The sequence below is a fragment of the Capricornis sumatraensis genome, chromosome 20 (assembly GCF_032405125.1).
Source record: "Capricornis sumatraensis isolate serow.1 chromosome 20, serow.2, whole genome shotgun sequence".
Lineage (NCBI taxonomy): Eukaryota > Metazoa > Chordata > Mammalia > Artiodactyla > Bovidae > Capricornis > Capricornis sumatraensis.
Genome location: NC_091088.1, coordinates 62,123,571 through 62,139,229, shown reverse-complemented (window position 1 = coordinate 62,139,229; position 15,659 = coordinate 62,123,571). Strand labels below are relative to the sequence as shown.

The following is a 15,659-nucleotide window of genomic DNA, read 5'->3' as shown; positions in this document are numbered from 1 at the left end:
TGCAGCCCTAAGCTGCCGAGGCTCCACCCCCATCACCAGCCACCAGGCTTACCTGGTCCCTTCCTTCTGCTCTGCAGTTCTTAGAACAAGCCGCGTGGTTTCATGCGCCCATCCAGGCTTTCTCCTTGCCATTTCCTCATTCTGGACCACTTTACCCTATGGTTCCCATGCACAAACTCCTACTCAAGCTTCGGAACCCAACTGAGTGCCACCTTCCCTTAGAAACCCTTCCCTTAGAAACCCTTCCCTTCTACCACACACCACACCTGACTAGACCAGGTATCAGACTTCACTGTGAAGTCTCTGAGAGGTTCAAGCTAAGCCAAGGCAGGAACAAAGTGTCAGCTACGTAGGGGGCAGTGTGCCTTCACAGGCCTCATGTTAATTTAGTCTCTCTTATTTTAAATAGTATACTTTATTTTTTAGAGTATGCTTTATTCTTTTTAAAATTAGTTTATTTGGCTGCATTGGGTCTTAGCTGAGGCATTCAGGATCTTTCATTTTGGACTCTCTAGTTGTGGTTCTTGGCCTTAGTCGCCCCTAGGTACGTGGGATCCTAGATCCCCCGACGGGGATTGAACCCACGTTCCCTGCATTGCCAGGCAGCTGCTTAACCACTGGACCACCAGGGAAGTCCCATTTTAATTTAATTTAATTCCAAGAACCCTATGAGGACAGTACTATTGCTGTCGTCATTTTATCAAGGGGGGAAGCTGAGGCAAGCTTAAATAACTGAGCCATTCAGTCAATGAAACAACCGAGAAAAGAATCCAGGTTGACTAACTCGAGGATCTGAAATCTTAACCATTGTGTTATTTTCCCGAAACACAGTTAGACTGAGTGAATAAATGCATGAATCATCCTTGAACAACCAACCCACACAATGCCTCAGGACATGTTTGTAAAATGAATGAGTGAATGAATGAATGTATTCCGCTCTTTACTTAGCAAACTCCTATTCATACATCAATTCCCAGTGCAAATGCTTCCTCCTCCAGGAAGTTCTCCATGACTTTTCCAGGCACAGTCCTCCTACAGTCTCTCTTCTTCCCCTCTAATCCCCTTAATCCCTCCAGACTGGAACTGTCTGTGCCCTATTTTTCTCCTAGAAAAATAGGCTCCCAGAAGGCCAATTCATATCTATGTCCCCAGTACCCCCCAGCTCAGGACCACCCTCGCAGGAGGCCTTAAGATGTATTTGCAGGTGCAGCTCAGGGTCTGGAGACCAACCAGAAGGAAAAAGAGGCTAGAACCCAATGATGAGGAAGACCTACAACACCTCAGGCTGGTCCTCCAGTAAGGAGGTGGCTGAAGCTTCAGGGCCCAGAGCGGGCTGAGTGAGCACTATGCCAGGAGTCCAGAGAGAGCCGCCTCCTCATATGACCAGATGCCTCGTCCCTGAGCTCCAGTTTTCTCGTTGAAGGGAAAAGGTCCATAGACAATTGGGTAGTGAATAATAAGCACATCACAGGGACTTGCCTGGAGGTCCAGTGGTTAAGAATCTGCCTTCTGATGCAGGAGACACAGGTTCGATCCCTAGTCAGGGAACTAAGATCCCATGAGCTGCATGGTGCAGCTAAAAACAATAAAAAAAACAATTAATAATGGGCTTCCCTGGTGGCTCAGTGCTAAAGAATCCGCCTGCTAATGCAGGGGACATGGGTTTGATCTCTGGTCTGGGAAGATTCCCACGTGCCCCGGAGCAAATTAAGCCCATGCACCACAACTCGAGAGCCCGGGAGCTGCAACTACTGAGCCCACGCACCGCAGCTGCTGAAGCCCGGGTGCTCTAAGCCTGTACTCCACAACAAGAGAAGACACCGCAGTGAGAAGCCTGTGCACGGCAACTAGAGATAAGCCCGTGCAGCAACCAAGACCCAGCACAGTCAAAAATAATTTTTAAAAAATTAATAATAAATGAGGATGCTACCTGCAGGCTTTGAAGACAGAGGACAGAGCCATGAGCCACGAAATGAGGGCAACTCCAGGAGGTGGGAAAGAGAGAAAGTGGGTTGTCCTCCAGAGACTGGTGACACCCATCTCGGACCCCTGGCCTCTGGAATCATGAGATAGGTGGATGCTGTTTTAAGCCACTAAGTCCATAGGAATTTGTTACACTGACCATAGGAAAATAATACTCTCCTTTTGTAGACCGGCCAGACGCTGGAGCCTTGCTGAGGGCCACACAATTGCTGAGTAGGAGAGGGTAGGAAGTTGGGGACAGGCCTCAGGGAGGGGGACGTCTGGACCCCCTAATGGCCAAAGAGGAGGCCTGGAGGGGTGGCCAGGCTGGGGGGGGCGCTGACTGTGGAAAGAAGAAGCAGGAGCCAGGGAGGGTGGGTAGGGAGGTGGGGTACCTACTCTGCCAGGCTTCATCTTGTGGCTCCTGTGGGCTTCAAAGTGCCCAAGACTGGGAGGCAGGGGTGAGAGGAGGGAGGAGGAGGGGGTCTTGGATTAGAGCCCGCTGCCAGCCTCCCCCTCCCTTTCCCCCTCCAGCCCTGTCTGTCTTGCAACCCGCCCCCCTCCATCCCCACCAGCCGGTCCCTGCTCAGACCTCCTCCTCCAACCCCGGACCTTCTCCCGGTTAGTGTCCGTGCCCGCAGGACCCCAGATGGGTCTTTCTACACCCAGGGCTGGCCTCACCCCTCCCCTGCTCACCCTCTGTGGCTCCCCAGCGCCCCTGGACAAAGTCCCAGCCCTTCGGCCCGCTTTTCTCCCACTATTGCCCATCAGAGTCCTCGGTTTCTCTGCCCACGGCATCACCCTAAGCTCTGGGCACTGCACCCCTGGTACCTGCTCTTTGACTGCCATGACATCCGCGGTCCTCACTGCCTGTGTCCACCTCTGTGGTGAGTCAGTCTCTCTGAGACCAAGGGCCCTGGGCCTGACTCCTCCAGGGTCCCCAGCATCACCCACCACAGGGGAGGCATGTGAGAGGAGTGGGTCCCCATTTTCAAGTGAGTGAATCCTTTACCATTCTATAAACCCAGGTCCGGGGCTTCCCTGGTGGCTCAGTGGTAAAGAATCCACCAGGTTCGATCCCTGGGTGGGGAAGATCCCCTGGAGAAGGAAGTGGCAACCCACTCCAGTATTCTAGCTGGAGGAATCCCATGGACGGAGGAGCCTAGTGGGCTACAGTCCCTGGGGTTGCAAAGAGTCAGACACGACTGAGCAACTAACACCACCACAACAACAACAAACGAAAACAAAGCCTGGGTCTGGGTCAGCGTGAGTCTGAGGTGGCAGGGAGAGACAGCACACCCACGGACCACGTCCAGGCCTGGGGGACCCTGATGCTGTGGCTGCTCAGTAGCTCAGTCATGTCCGACTGCATGTGACCCCATGGACTGTAGCTCCCCAGGCTCCTCTGTCCAGGGGGAGTCTCCAGGCAAGAATACTGGAGTGGGTTGCCGTGCCCTCCTTCAGGGGATCTTCCCAACCCAGGGATCGAACTCGCATCTATTATGTCTCTTGCATTGGAAGTCAGGTTCTTTACCACTAGCGCCACCTGGGAAGCCCACGGAGGACACAGAAACAATGAAACAGACAAGGGTGGAAGACCGTCACGTGGTCATGCCTTCACTTTATTCCACATGAACAAGAATGGGTGCCCGGAGACCCAGAGCACGACTCACTGTGTCGCCCACGGTGCTGAGTTTGAACCCGATCCTTGACATCCTGACCCCGGCTGAGACCTCGGGCGAGGAAGTCTCTACCCCAGGTAGGCTGCATACGGACTGGAAAGGATTCGGGCGCTCAGTCAGCAGGAACAGAACCTATGACTCGGCAGCCGCGGAGGGAAGGTTTCAGGTGTCAAGGGGGTGAGCAGTCTCCTGACAGCTATTTTCCGACATGTGATGAGTCTGTCTGTCTCCCACGGCTGGGAACATCTCAAACCAGGCCAGATCGGGGGCACCGCCTCCCGTCTCCGGGTGCTGAGAGACACAGAGGTGCTGATTAAAAGCGTGCCGTAACTGCATCCCTCCTGACTCGGGGGTAAGTCTCTTTCTGTGCAATCCTACTATTCAGGCTTGTCTTTCCTAGGCTGGGAGCTGCGTGAGGGGAGAGGCTACGGCCTTGAGAGGCACACTCGAATCCCCGGGAATGGCAGAGATTTATACCTACTGTGTGTCAGTACTTTGTGGGAACAGAGCATGGCAGTATGGGGTGGAGGTGGAGGCTGTGGGTTCTGAAGGGTGGAACCATAGCCTCTCCCCTGGAATGTTGGCCCCTCCCCTTTGAATGTCAGCCCCGCCCCCCAGGAATGTCTGCGCCTTCACAATTCAGGAAGTAAAAAAAAAAGAATATTTATTTATTTATTGACTGTACAGGGTCTTGGGCTTCCCAGGTGGCGCTAGTGGTTAAGAGCCGGCCTGCCAATGCAGGACATGTAAGATTTGTGGGTTTGATCCTTGGGTGAGGAAGATCCCCTGGAGGAAGGCGTGGCAACCCACTCCAGTATTCTTGCCTGGAGAATCCCATGGACAGAGGAACCTGGCGGGCTACAGTCTATAGGGTCGCAGAGAGAGTCAGACACGACGGAAGCAACTTAGTACACTTGCAGGCGCAGGGTCTTAGTTGTGGCACGTGGGATCTAGTTCCCCCACCAGGGATCAAACCCAGGCCCCTGCACTGGGGCCACAGTCTTAGCCCCTGGATGACCAGGGGAGTCCCTCTTCCTCACCTTTGATTTTTAGTGCCTAGAACCACGCCCTTCGTCTGACAGGCATTCAATAAACATAAGCGGCTGGACTAGTGCAGTCAGACCGCTCAAGTCTTGGGTATCATTTACTTGCTGTGTGACCTCTGATAGGTTACTTTACCTCTCTGAGCTTCGTTTCCTCATCAAGGGGGCATAACCGTCCGATCGCCCTCATAGGATCAAGTCGCTGGAATTCTCTTGTTTGTAAAGCTCTGCGCTAGGACCTGGTATCCAGGACACCTTCAACACCTGTGAGCTCGTACTTACGGGATGAATCAAGGGGTGAATCGCCCTCTTGGATCCTCATAGAAATCTTTTTAGCAGGATTTTCAGTCCCTGTTTGGCAGAGTGAGAATCCGAGGCTTGGGGCATCCTCCACTTCCCTCTGCCCCTCTTCACGGAGGCTGAACAAGGAAATGCCGATTCCCAAGCCAGGCCTCACCCCCAAAACCCACCTCGCCCACCACGACGGGCTCTCCTGATCAAAGACAACAATCTCCCCCAGGAGAGTCCTGCAGCTGCTGTGAAAACCACAGAGTCTCCTCGGAAGACTGCTTAACCGATTTCATTAGGAAATCAATGCAAATTAAAAACCTCGCCCGGATCCCACTATTCTCTGAGAAGGCGGAGATCAAAGAGGCTGACTTCACGGTTGCATTGGCGAAGCTCCAGGAAACCCGAGCTCCCGGTGGAGGAGTCTTGCTAGCAACATCTAACACGCCCTCTGACCCTGCCCGTCCCCGCGGAAAGATCTATTCTAACAACAGATGACAAGATTGAAGATACCAAATACGTCACACCCCCGCAGTGCCAGGCACGGAACTGAGCGCCTTACCCACAGTAACGCGCCTCATCGAGGCAGTGACTCTTTGAGGGCGGTGCTGTTCTGTTCCCATTTCACGTAGACAGAAACTGAGGTGTAGGGAATGAAAGCAACTTGACGGTGTCCCTGGTGGCTCAGACAGTAAAGCGTCTGGCCGCGATGTGGGAGACCTGGGTTCGATCCCTGGGTCGGGAAGATCCCTTGGAGAAGGAAATGGCAACCCACTCCAGTACCGTTGCCTAGAATATTCCATGTATGGAGGAGCCTGGTGGGCAACAGTCCATGGGGTTGCAAAAATTCGTACACAACTGAGCGACTTCACTCATGCCACTCTGCCTTCATGGAGTGTTCACCAACCTCCCCAGGTAGGCGTGTAACAGGATGCTATTGTGGGAGAGAGAGAAAGAACCAATTTCTTTATCGGTTCAGCTCACTTCAGTCGCTCAGTTGTGTCCAACTCTTTGTGACCCCATGGACTGCAGCACGCCAGGCTTCCCTGTCCATCACCAACTCCCAGAGCTTGCTCAAAGTCGTGTCCATTGAGTCGGTGATGCCATCCAACCGTCTCATCCTCTGTCGTCCCCTTCTCCTGCCTTCAATCTTTCCCAGCATCGGGTCTTTTCCAATGAGTCAGCTCTTTGCATGCTAAACTTCTCTATGCATGCGTGCTAAGTCACTTCAGTCACGTCCAACTTTTAGCAACCCCATGGACTGCAGCCTGCCAGGCTCCTCCGTCCATTAGATTCTCCAAGCAAGAATACTGGAGCGGGTTGCCATGCCCTCCTCCAGGGGATATTCCCCACGCAGGAATCGAACCAGCTTCTCTTAGCATCTCCTCCACTGGCAGGCGGGTTCTTTACCACCTAGTGCCGCCTTTATATTATCCACGTCTTTTCTTTTTTTGTTGTTAATTTCTGCATTAATATCTATCCATGCTTTCTTTGAGCTTCCCTGGTGGCTCAGATGGTAAAGCGTCTGCCTACAATGCGGGAGACCCAGGTTCGATCCCTGGGTTGGGAAGATCTCCTGGAGAAGGAAACGGCAACCCACTCCAGTACTCTTGCCTGGAGAATCCCACAGATGGAGGAGCCTGGTAGGCTACAGTCCACTGGGTCGCAAAGAGTCAGACACGACTGAGCGACTTCACTTCACTATGCTTTCTTTCAAATGTTAGTACATTCAGGGGCTTTCCTGGTGGTTCAGCGGCTAAGACTCCTCCCTCCCAATGCAGGGGGCACAGGTTCAATCCCTGGTCAAGCAACTAAGATCCCACAGGCCACATGGCAAATTAATAATAAGGATTCTTCCTGTGAAAAATAAAATTTGTTTTTAAAAAAACTATAGTGCATTTGCTTTATTGGTCTTTTCCTAGCCTGGTGACTTGTTTTGTTCATTTCTTGTGAGCATTTTTCCTAATTCTCATTTGCAGCTATAGCTTTTCCTCAGAGTTCAGCTTTGGCCCCACTTCACAAGTTTTGCTGTGTTATGTGCTCATTTCTAAGGGCTTCCCGGATGGCTCAGCAGGTAAAGAATCCACCTGCAAAGCAGGTGACAGTCTAAAGGGTCGCAAAGAGTCAGATACAATTCAGCACACACACACATGCTCATTTCTAAATAACTGACCCTCCAGTTTTATTCTTCCTATTAGCCCAAGAGTTACTTAGAGGGTGTTTTGAAATGTGCGAAACATTTGAATGCCTGTGGTTATTCCTTGTTATTAATTTCTAATTGTGGGTGTGGCCTGCACTGTTTCTGCTTTTGGCAATCAACCTGTGCTAAGTTTCTGACTCAGTCTATTCTTGAGGAAAATGGAGACCATCTTTGCAGGACTCTGATTTGTTTTAAGGCTATAAATTTCATTATTGAGACAGCTAGGACATTTCAAATGTGGATTGGTTTCATTTCCTTCTTTCTTTCTTTTTTTTTTTTTTTTGCTGCACGTGGACTTTCTGTAGTTGCAGCGAACAGAGCTACTCTTCCTTGCAAAGTGCAGGCTTCCTGCAGTGACCTCTGCAGCTGTGGAGCGCAGGCTCTAGACGCATGGGCTTCAGTAGTTTCTGCACATCGGCTCAGTAGTTCTGGCTCTTGGGCTTAGGTGCCCCTCAGCATATGTGGAATTTTCCCAGACTGGGAATCAAACCTGTGTCCCCTGCATTGGGAGGCAGATTCCTATCCACTGTATGACCGGGGAAGTCTGAATATGGATTGTTAATTAGATAATATCAGTGTTAAAGCTCTTGAGGGTGGTGATGATATTATGGATATCCTTACGAGACTCAGGTCACAGAATGTGCAGATAAAATGGCATGATGTCTGCACCTGCTATGGAAAGGTTCAAAATATCCTAGAGGTGCCTCTGACCGCTGAGTCCATCAAGAGAGAGCAGCTGTGCTGCGGGCTTCTTCCCTTGGCCCCACCAGACTTCACTTCTCCCTGCAGGTCTGTTCATCAGGGCGGATACGTCTCAGTGCGTAAGTGTGTGTGTGTGGAGAGATTAGATAGACAGGTGTATGTTTAAAGAGAAAGATACACAGAGAAGTAGACAGAGAGGAGACACTGACAGAGAAAGACAGAAATAGAAGCAATAGAGAGATACACAGATGAGAAAGTAGTGGGGAGAGGGAGAGAGAGTGGAAGAGAATATATATGGACATGGGCAAATATTAACGTTTGATAAATTTAGTTGTAAGTTATACTGTATTATTCTTGTAATGGTAGATTTGAGCTGTTTCAAATGAAAAAATTCAGAGGAAAAAGGCAAGCCAAAAAAAAAAAAGAGAGAGAGAGAGAGAAAAGATTTAGGGACTTTCCAGGTGGCAGCAGTGGTAAAGAATCCACCTGCCAATGCAGGAGACATAAGAGATGCAGGTTTGATCCCTGGGTCGGGAAGGTCCCCTGGAGGAGGGCATAGCAACCCACTCCAGTATTCTTCCCTGGAGAATCCCATGGACAGAGGAGCCTGGCGGGCTGCAGTCCAGGGGGTCTCACATAGTTGGACACAACTGAAGCAATTTAGCATGCATGCACTGGTGGTCCAGTGGTTAAGACTCCAAGTTTCCAAGCCAGGGGGCATAGGTTCAATCCCCAGTCAGGGAACTAAGATCCCACACACTGCATGGTGTGGCCAAAAAAAAAAAAAAAAAAAAATTTTTTTTTAAGATTTCTTTTAAAAGTTAGGATAGAGGTTATCTCTGAAGGAGATGGAGGAGTGGTTGGGAGGGAGAGGAAGAGGGATGCTGGGGCTGCTGACGGTGCAATTCCATAATGCAACATTGCATGGATGTTCCGTTCAGTTCAGTCGCTCAATCACGTCCGACTCTTTGCGACCCCATGAATCGCAGCACTCCCTGTCTATCACCAGCTCCAGGAGTCCACCCAAACTCATGCATGGATGTTCAGTTCATGATATATCAGCTCTCCCACTCCGGTTTCTGTGTTGTTCAAAATGTGGATAACATGGAATAATTTAAAGTTTCCAAGATATCACTGAAGCATACTCAAAGCAACCTAAATGCTCATCAGTAGTGGGTTGATGAAATACCTGTGGTCACAGTATATCCAGACCAGGAAACACTTGCCCATCAGCGCTGAAAAATAACGTCAGACCTCCTGCATTTACATCCAAGCATTTCCAAGATACACTTTTACTGAAACGCATGCACGCCCACAATGTAAGATAACGTATACACATGCTCTGTTTAAAAATGCTTATGCAGGCTTACCTAGGATATCTGGAAGGATACACAAGAAACTGACAATAGTCTCTAGTGAAAAGAAGAGCGAATGGAGGGTCTGGAAGGAGGGGGAGAATAATTTTCTTCATCTTTTTTTTTAAGGTTCATGTATTTATTTTTGGCTGTGCTGGGTCTCCATCACTATCTGCAGGCTTTCTCTGGTTGCGGTCAGCGGGGCTTGCTCTTTGCGGCTGTGAGGGGGCTTCTCGTTGCGGTGATTCTCTTGTTGCAGAGCGTGGGCTCTAGGTGCGAGAATTTCAGTAGTTGCAGCAGGTGGACTCAGTATTTGCAGCTCCCGGGCTCCAGAGCGCAGGCTCAGTAATGGTGGCGCAGAGGATTAGTTGCTCTGGGGCACGGGGGATCTTCCAGCACCAAGGATCGAACCCACATCCCCTGCATTGGCAGGCAAATCCTTAACCACCAGACCACCAGGGAAGCTGCTCATTTTCTTTTTTTTTTTTTACTATGTGCCCACATTATCTTAAAGTTTTATTTTTTTTGATAAACTGATTTCCCAACTTATTTTTAAGCTGCTTCTATCCTTCCTGATGCTCAGACATTGTATTGTTTCATCCTCTCCCTATCTGTGAAACAGGAGAGCATTTGGTCTCATTTCACGGAGTTGAGAGAACTGAGGCTCTGGGTGGGGAGTTCTCAGGGCTAGTCAAAGCAGGACCAGAGCTTGTGCTTCTGATTACAAATAAGGAGGATGCTCACTTTTGATTTGAGTGGGGAAAAAAAATTTTTTTGCCTCTACCTAGAAGCAAGGGAATGGTCCCCTGTGATCAACCACTAGGATTTCTGTTCCCAGAAAGGAGTATTTATTATATGTATCAATAGGCTGCTATTGGATTCCAGTAACAGAAAACCTGACTCCAAAGGGCTTTGACAGTAAAGAGATTTATTATGTTGCTCACACAAGTTCAGAGGTTGGCAGCATAATAGTTAAGGAATAGATTCAGCAGCTGTAACAGACACACAAAACAACCGCTTCAATGAGCTAGAAATGGAAATCTCTCTTCACGGCATGGATGTTAAGTATTCCAGGGCCAGTATGGGAACATGTCACTTTCCATACAGTTCACCAGCACGGATTCCATGGCAGATTGCAAAAATGGCCCCGGTTCTGCATGTTCTTCTGTGTCTATGCTCCTTTACAATGTCACTTTGCAGATTTTCCCATTGTGAGATGGACTCTCTTTTCCCACCCCCTTGAAGCTAGTCACACTGAGCAAAGTGTCAAGTGTGGATCTTCGACTTCCCCTCTCACTCTTGCAACCCTTCCCAGCCACCATGTGAAAAAAAAAAAACCCAGTCAGCCTTCAGGACGATGAGAAATATTAACACATGGCTTGAACAACTCCACCATCCTAGCTGAAGGCCAGCCACTCCTCCCAGAAACACTCACTTAGCTAACCCATTTGTTGTTGTTCAGTAACTCAGTCGTGTCCAACTCTTTGCAACCCCATGGACTGCAGCACACCAGATTTCTCTGTCCTTCACTATCTCCCAGAGTTTGCTCAAACTCCTCTCCATTGAGTTGGTGAGGCCATCCAACCATCTCATCCTCTGTCGTCCGCTTCTCCTCCTGCCTTCAGTCTTTCCCAGGATCAGGGTCTTCTAATGACTCGACTCTTCACATCATGTGGCCAAAGTATTGGAGCTTCAATTTCAGCATCAGTCCTTCCAATGAATATTCAGGTTTGATTTCCTTTAGGAATAACTGATTTGATTGCCTTGAAGTCCAAGGGACTCTCAAGAGGCTTCTCCAGCACCACAGCTTGAAAGCATCAATTCTGTGACACTCAGCCTTCTTTATGATCCAACTCTCACATCCATAGCTGACTACAAATGTCTGAGGAAGCCCAGCCAAAACAGAAAACTGCTCAGCTGAGCCCTGCCCAAGGGGATGACACAAAGAAATCACAAAAGGTTATTATCTCAAGCCTCTAGATTTGGAGATGTTTTTTACACTGCAGAGCTAACTGACACACTTTCATTCGACACAATGGAAAGGGTGAAATGGAGGAATGAAGGGCAGGCACCTTCCATTAAGGGCACTTCAAGGAAGTGACATTGATTACTTTTACTCACATGCTATTGGCAGGAAGTAGTCACAGGGCCATCTCTAGTTGCAAGGGACACTGGGGAATGAAGCCTTTTTTCCCTTGACTAACCTTGTGATTAGCCAGAAACAAGTAGGAGTCTCACTATTAAGGAAGGTGAAATAGATACTGGGGGGAAAACTAGATGTTTCTAATGGAGAGATTTAGATAAGAGATTGCCAGGAAGACTTCCTGAAAGAAGAGGCAGGATTTGGCAGAGTCTCGGAAGTCAGCCTGGGGAAGGGGCTGCAAACTAAGCAGGAGGGCTTCCAGCTTGTATCTGAAGGTTTCCATCATCCCCTGGGGGCTTCACCTTGGGGACAGGCTGATTGAAAAATCCCTTCTCGCCAAATGCCCAGGCCAAGACAGAAGGTAAAGACTGGAAAAACTTCTCTTGGAAATCTCTGCCCAATGAAGACATACAGGAAAGCGTTGAGGCAGCTGTTGAAACGGGAGAAGTTAGCTCAGAGGATGGGCCGCAACTTGTATCTGGCTTGCCATTGCCACAGTTGGGCCACCAGCACTGTGTTAAATGGAAACCAGAAGGCGAAAAATGTGCTCACCAGCACGAGCAGCAGCCTCTTTAGCCGGCGGGCATGGGCACAGCCTTCCTGCCGAAGCCGGGTGCGGATGAGGTGGGCACAGGTACCGATGATCACCAAGGGCGCCAAGAAGCCCAGCAGGATGTGGATGAGGGTCACCACGACTCTCCCCTCCACAGCCTTGGAGTCATTCCTGGCCCTTGTGGCAAATTTGAAGCTGCAGTATTCACATTCCTTCTGGTTTTCAACGTCTCAGAAAATCAAGTCTGGAGAGCAAGTGACAAGAGCACCAGCCCGTTGGCCACCACCGCGACCGCAAAGGACACAGACCGCACAGCGATGGTCAGCTGGTGGAGGCCCTGGATCCTCTCAGGCTGGCACTCAGGCTCGGAGGTAGGGTTCACCCTTCTAGAGGACGAAGGACCACACGTCAGAGCTACAAGTTCCCTTTCACTGCTTTTCAGAGCCCCAGAGCCCCCTCGGAGACCCCTCCATTCATTTCTCTGATTCAATACATTAAAAAAAATTTTTTTATTTATTTCTTTAGGCTGTGCCAGGTCTTAGCTGTGGCATGTGGGATCTAGTTCCCTGACCAGGGATCGAACCTGAACCTGTGCCCCCTGCATTAAGAGTACAGAGTCTCATCCACTGGGCTACCCGGGAAGTCCCCCAATTCAATATATATTTTACTGACTGCCTGTCATGTCACTCTGATACTGCTAGGTAATTGGAGCTGGAATCACATAACAAAACAGGCCGTCATAGAACTTACATCCTAAAGGGGGTGTCAGAATGGAAACATGATGCATAGGCTAAAGAAATCCGGATGTACTACTTTAGAAGATTGCAAGCCCCGTGGGAAAAGGAACACAAAAGACAAAAAAGGGCTCTGACTTTTGGTTATGTCAGAGTAGCTTCATCAGACAGTCTAACATTAAAAAATTATAACATTCTGGCCAAAAACATTAAAACGTCAGCCCACTGTTTGAAGACATTGGAAACTGATCAAAATCAAGTATAAACTGGAAGAGAGCCTAGCCCTTGATAGGGGGAACTGGGTGAGGTCCCCAGTGTGACTTTGCAAATTTTGGGTGTGAACCTTTTGTAATTGCTGTGTCCTCGCTGGCTTCAGGTATGAGAGGAGAGAGTTGTAAGCCGGCAGACCAGTCAGAAAGTGAAAATAGAGGTAACTGTGGAGAGAAGGGAGGCCCAGGGCAGGTAAAGTCCCAACTCTGCATATGACGCCATCCAAATCCTTGTTTGACTAAATTATTTAAGCTTGAGGGAGACCCCAGGATGCCTGGTGAAAAAGCAAGAGCTGGAATTTGCAAGAACTAAACAGAGATTTCAGTCGTTTGCCCACCACAGAGGTTAGCGTTCGGAGTTTTGAGCAAAGGTTTGAAGGAGGCGAGGAAGAAAGCCGTGTGCATATCCGGAGGAAGAGTGTTGCAGGTAGCTTTAACAGCTGTGCGGAGACCCTAAGGCAGGACCACACCTTCTGAGTCCAAGGAGCAGTGGGAAGGCCAGTGAGCGAAGGGAGAGGGGTTGGAAGTGAGGCGAGAAAGGGGGTGCGGTCAGTTCACACAGCATCCTGGGCCACAGGGAGGACTCCCCCAGCTTTTACCAGGAATGAGGTGGGAGCCACAGGAAAACTCTTGGCAAGTGGAGGGACCGGTTCTCACTTAGATTTTAACGATCGCTGCAGCTTCTGAGTTGAGACTAGACTGAAGGGGGCTAGGATGGAAGCAAGAGGCCAGTGAGGAGGCGTCTGCAAAAATCGGGGTGTGCGATCGTGGTGACTGTGATCATGATGTAAAGGTCATAGGAGGGGTGTGTGTGTGTGTGTGTGCATGCACGCACACGCGTGCTCAGTTGCATTCAACTCTGCTACCCCATGGATTGTAGCCCACCAGGCTCTTCTGTCCGTGGAATTTTCCAGTCAAGAATACTGGAGTGGGCCACCATTGGCTACTCCAGGGGATCTTCCTGACCCAGGGATTGAACCCGCGTCTCTTCGTCTCCTGCATTGCAGGTGATTCTTTACCACCGAGCCACGAGGGATGCCCCATCAGAGGTGGCAGTGAGAAGCATATCTTGGTTGTATCTTGAAGGCAGAGCTGAGCAGATTTGCCAATGGGCTGGGTGTGCAGAGTGAGAGGAAGAACAGAGTCAGGGGTGACCACAAGACGGCTGAACAGCTGGAATCTGGAGCTTCAGTAACTGATGGGAAAGACGCTGTTGAGGTCGGGGTGGGGTGGGGGTGGTGCAAGTTTAGGACAAGACCAGGAGTTGAGTGTTGGATGCACTGAGTTTGCCTGTTAGACACCCAAATAGGTAGTTAGATATTGGCAGTGAGTTTCCAGCTAGAGATATGTGGGCATTATTAAAATTTGTGTTCTTTTTTAAAAAATGCTTTTTAAATTTTATTTTTAACTGAAGGATAATTACAATGTTGTGTTGGTTTCTGCCACACATCACCATGGATCAGTCAAATTGAATGTTCTTGTTCTTGAGGCCTTGAGCCTAACTGTGAACATCAAGGGTTAGTGTAGAGAGAGAACAGACATCTGGTGTTGGAGAAAGCATGTGAGCTTAGATGCGGGACAGTCATAGTTGAAATCCTAGTTGAGAGGTTGGCTGTGTGATCTTGGGCAAAGAGCTTTCCTTCTCTGAGCCTCAGTTTTGCTCACCTGAGAAAAGGGTTTAGAATCCTCGAACACCTTTCTCTCTTCCCCTAACTCTAATTCACCACAAAGCCTGGTTGATTTTCCCTCCAAAACGCCTGTGTCTGTACACTTCTTCCTGTGTCCCCAGCCCCTCCATCCAATGGAGGGGTGTGGAGCCCCACTGTCTCCCACTTACTACCGATCTTTCTGCTCCTATGCTTTGGTCCCCTGCAAGCCATTTGTCACACAAGCCAGAATGATCCTTCAAAAGCCCAACTCAAGGACCTCCCCTTTGGTCCAGTGGTGAAGACTCGGGGCGCTTCCACTGCAGGGGATGTGCGTTCAGTCCCTGGTCAGAGAACTAAGATCCCGCATGCCACGCGGTGCAGCCGAAAAGGGAAAAAAAAAAAATCCAACTCAAAAGCTGTGCTTTGGGGCTTCCCTGGTGGCTCAGTGGTGAAGAATCTGCCTGCCACTGCAAGAGGCACGAGTTCGATCCCTAGTCCTGGAAGATCCCACCCCCCTCAGAGCCACTAAGCCCATTCGCCGCAAGTATTGAGCCTGGGCTCTAAAGCCCGCAAGCTGCAACTACTGAAGCCCTGACACCCTACGGCCCATGCTCTGTAACAAGAGAAGCCCGCACCCTGCAGCTGGACAGTAGCACCCCAGGCTCCTCTGTCCATGGGGATTCTCCAGGCAAGAATGCTGGGGTGGGTTGCCATGCTCTCCTCCAGGGGATCTTCCCGACCCAGGGATCGAACCCATGTCTCCTGCGTCTCCTGCATTGCAGACAGACTCTTCACCCCCTGAGCCGAATGACTGGCAGCAATTAGACCTGAGTTTGTGGGACTCTCTGATTCACGTCTGTCTCCCCCACAAGATTCTGAGCTCCATAAAGGCGTGGCTAGTATGTGACTCATTCACGAGTCCCTAGCGCATAGTAAGAACTCAATAAATAATTGAAAACTGATTGTCTAAGGAGGACAGTCTCTCCTTGTCCCCCAGAGGGTGGAGTCATTCATTTAAAAGTCTAAAAATACGCGTTGAGCCCACAGCGTATGTCACATGCTCTAAGCACCGGGGCAAC

The 15,659-nt window shown here is 49.8% G+C and overlaps 1 non-coding gene across 1 annotated transcript; it reads left to right on the top strand.

Moving 5' to 3' along the window:
• Positions 1-6,473: 6,473 nt before the first annotated feature.
• TRNAC-ACA (transfer RNA cysteine (anticodon ACA)) lies at positions 6,474-6,545 on the top strand. The gene has a single exon. It is a non-coding gene; the product is annotated as a tRNA-Cys (tRNA).
• Positions 6,546-15,659: the final 9,114 nt, after the last annotated feature.